Genomic DNA, 4,450 nt, shown 5'->3' with positions numbered 1-4,450 from the left:
CTGTGTGGGGTTATTGTTTGAACACATACTGGTACCTATTGATGAAATGTGAAGATTTCCAGAGATTCGAGTTTTTTTCTATAGATGAGGCAAATTAAAGGTGGTATACACCTATCAGGCCATTGTTTGTGTAATCAAGATAACATTCATGCATTGATGGTTCTTTGTACCAAATACATGTAGATGGACACATCTGTAGGCTGTAGATTTGATTTCAATGCTCAAATAGAAGGGTTATTTAATAGATGTTGCCTAGATAGAAAGGTGTTGTAAATCCTGTTCTGAACTCCTCCACAACCGCTTTATACACCTATCAGGCCATTGTTTGTGTAATCAAGATAACATTCATGCATTGATGGTTCTTTGTACCAAATACATGTAGATGGACACATCTGTAGGCTGTAGATTTTATTTCAATGCTCAAATGGAAGGGTTATTTAATAGATGTTGCCTAGATAGAAAGGTGTTGTAAATCCTTGGCTTTTGTCCTAGTTATTTGGATATTATATATATATATATAGTAATGATTATGATATATGATCAGACAAACCCATACATATGGTGTTGATTTTTTAATTGTTTAAGAGCAGGTGTGATAAATTGATCGTTTTGATAACACAGTGCAAGAGCATTTGATGATAGACAATTTAGATCCTTCTGTGTTATGGAGGATGTTTGAAAGGGTGTGTGTGGGAGTGATTGTGTCTACCCCTATATTGTATTATAAATATTATCTCAGTTAATTGTATCTGTTACCCATGACCTTGTACAGAGAGGGTATTTATAGGCAGTTTTCCTGTTGCCCAATCTATTCAGTATTCTGAATAAATATAGTTTTAAAAGTCAAGATATATTCAACTGTGTGAGCATTTTTTGATTCAATACAGTTATTTGTCAGTTATTGTTTAGGGGAAATTATCACCACAGAACGAACAGTAAAAAATATCACACATATTGCTGCGTATGATTTTTTGTCCATTGAAAGATGCCCACACTTACACGGAGATGACTTGACATTTTATTGCTACTAATGATTGGAATGTTTTAGCAACCACGAAAGGTGACCCAAAGATATATGGATTCTTAAAGAAATGTTGCTCCAAAAAAATGTATGTACATTGAAATAAGGATTTATGATAAAAATCATTCAGAAGATTCACATGGAAAAATCAAAATTAATGGGATTTCATCTGCAGTCATTTCAAAATGCTACTTAGCTTTCACATAGGATTTGATAATGAGACAAACTAAGATAAGGTAAATTTCCTGCATATGATATATCCCTCTAAACTAAGATGATAATTTAATAAGAGAATTGCATGCAGCGTTTCCCGATTTAAGGAAGGTCCATACTTTTATGGATCCGGTTTTAATTTTACACATCAACATTAAGGAAGCTCTAAACACTGTACACTAAAGAGTTCTAATTGTTGTAGGGTATTTTTATGCTGATAGATGGTTTGCCCTTAGAAGTGAGATACAAACCAGAGGTACTGTGAGCAATGAGCTCACTAAATGATACCCCCCCCGCCTCCCATAATGTCCATGTTTTGCTGTGTATTGTTTTACGGTAATGTGTAAAGAGGAATAACTTGTCCTATCAAATGTTATTCAGAAGCCTTTATATGTGACGTCATAGAAGTGAGATACAAACTAGAGGTACTGTGAGCAATGAGCTCACTAAATGATACCCCCTGCCTCCCATAATGTCCATGTTTTGCGACATGTATTGTTTTACGGTTATGTGTAAAGAGGAATAACTCGTCTTATCAAATGTTATTCAGAAGCCTTTATATGTGACGTCATAGGTAAGAATATAATGGCAATGTCCATGTTTTGCTATGGGAAACCTAAAATACGAGTCGAATAAAAAAGTAAAATAGGAGGTGCACAATGGCAATATGTAATAAAGATTCTGTGAAAGTTTCATTAAATTTCACTCAGTAGTATAATAAGAGGAGTTGCGGATAAGAGAAGCTAGGGTACCCCAAAGAGTAACAGACGGAGGTACGGACGGACGGATATAACGATTGCTATATACCCTCCCACTTTTCAAGCGGGTGGTATAAAACTGGTTATTTACAGTTTTAAAATTACACAATTTGTAATAGACTTAAATCATATGCTTAGCATTATATAAGACCAAGAATAAGTAATTGAATTCATTATCATACCCTTTGCGATAACTTAATTGAAAAGAAATGGAACAAGCAAATTCAAAGAATTGTGGTCCCCCGCTTTCGGTGTCTTTGTGGGTGGGATGTCATTTTTTATGACATATTGTGTCAAATCATGAATATAATAGATTATATATATTGGTAGTTTCTTTAAGAAAAGTCTTGCCACAAGTATTACATACATGAAGTATGAAAGCCCTGGCCTGAACCGTTCAAAAGTTATGGCCAAGGTTAAAGTTTTTTTTAAAAAGTAGGTCAAACTCCAAGGTCAAGGTCAAAGGGTCAAAGTTCTTGGTATCCAATGGAAGGTCTCCTCACAATGATTACTGATATGTGAAGTATAAAGCCCTAGCCCTTACCATTCAAAAGTTATGGCCAAGGTTAAAGTTTTTTCATAAGTACGGAAATCTCCAAGGTCAAGGTCAAAAGGTCAGAGTTGTTGGTATCCAGTGAGAGGTCTTGCCACAAAAAATACATATTTGAAATATGGAAGCCCTAATATCTACCGTTCAAAAGTTATGGCCAAAGTAAAAGTTTGGAATTTTTGTGTAAAAGTAGGTCAAACTCCAAGGTCAAGGTCAAATTTGGTGGTACCCAAAGAAAGGTCTTGTCACTAAAAATATACATGTGAAATATGAAAGTCATAGCTCCACTAAATCAAAAGTTATGAGCAAGGTTAGTTTTTGTGACGGACAGACAGACTGACTGACTGACAGACTGACAGACGAATGAGATTTAATGTCCCCTCGCTTTCGCGAAAGCGGGGGACAAAAATGAGAGGCAACACTTGAAGGGGGAGGGGGTTTTGGTCGCTTTCACGAAAATGTATCTCATTCCTCTCTCGGTTATAACCTTGGTCATAAATATTAGCTTGATTGTGAAAAGACCATCCCGAATGTGTTACTTATTTTGACCTCATGATTTTCAATTTTGATCCATTGACCTAGTTTTAAAAAAAAACTCCAGAGTGTGTGTGAGAGAGGGTGCACGTGGGGTGTGTGTGGGGAGGGGTTGCACATGCAATTGTGCAAGTTGTATTTCAGTAATGTCATAGCAAATTCTTATAGTAATGAGGGGCGTTGCTTGACTTAATTTCTAGTGATGCAAATCTATTGTTGCCGAGGGTCTGGTGGAAATGAATTTGTGGATTTTAGAATTTAAAATATACAGTCATTTAGGGTATTCCGAATCACCTTTTACATTTTGACTGCAGATGATTTTATTAAAAACTTTTCACATGGTTGTTTGGTATCAAAGGAAAGCCAATTTAGTGAAAAATCAGATCTACTTTATAGAACGAGTCTATCTTCAATACAGCGACCTTGACCGGGGTTATATTTGGATCACCTTTTTAGTGTATTGTGAATCACTTCCGGGTATTTCGAATCACCAGGTAAATGGGTTGAAAACGGTCAGATAACATCATCATAATTGATGAACTAGTTAGTATTGTTTATAAAAAGCTCCAAGAATAAAAAGAATTAAAATTTTCTTGATTGTTCTTGTTTATTTGAAAGTTATCAACACCCCCCTCTTTATTCGCACTATAAAACAGCTTTTCAGAAGCGGATCATGCAGAAAAGCAATTATTACCAAGAAAATAGGGGTTTCAGAAATTACATGACTGTAAATTGTTGTCCTGTAAATATAATAATGTCACTTTTTTGCCACTGTGATTTTTTTTTCCACTGCAAAACAATTAACATTGAAAATATCATATAATTCTACGAATCGGCTACCAAAAAAAAAAAAAAAAAGATCATACATGCAATGATGATGATGATAAAAGAAATGTGTGAAAAGGAGTAAAGACTAGCTCTTGTTTAGATATACGTATCACAATTATTAAATGTGACATAAATCACTGGATACGTGCATAGTGTACATATATGTATGTGTACATGTGTATATGCTTGCAACTCCATATTTAAACACGTATGATAAAAGGATCAACACTGGTCAAGCTACTCATTAACTCTTCACAGCTTTTCCATTTCATAATTTTCATAGGTCCCTTGCATGTAAAGAAAACCGATGTTATCAAAATATCGGGCATATAACAAGTATGCAGCGTGTGCAATTTCTTCAGTTGCGGTCCTGCACATACATGATTCGAAATACCCCAAATTGTAGGGGGCTACAAATGCGGTTGTAACATATACATTTATGAGATGTAATAAAAAATTATTAATGCTCATGAAAGCTCATAAAATTGCCGTTCTGTCAATACCTAATATGCCAGGTTTCATCCACCAACAACGCCACGACATCGA

This window comes from Saccostrea cucullata, unplaced genomic scaffold (genome assembly GCF_032062105.1).
Source record: "Saccostrea cucullata isolate Sc308-1 unplaced genomic scaffold, CSIRO_AGI_Scuc_v1 ctg2615, whole genome shotgun sequence".
Classification (NCBI taxonomy): domain Eukaryota; kingdom Metazoa; phylum Mollusca; class Bivalvia; order Ostreida; family Ostreidae; genus Saccostrea; species Saccostrea cuccullata.
This window is presented reverse-complemented; position numbering follows the sequence as displayed.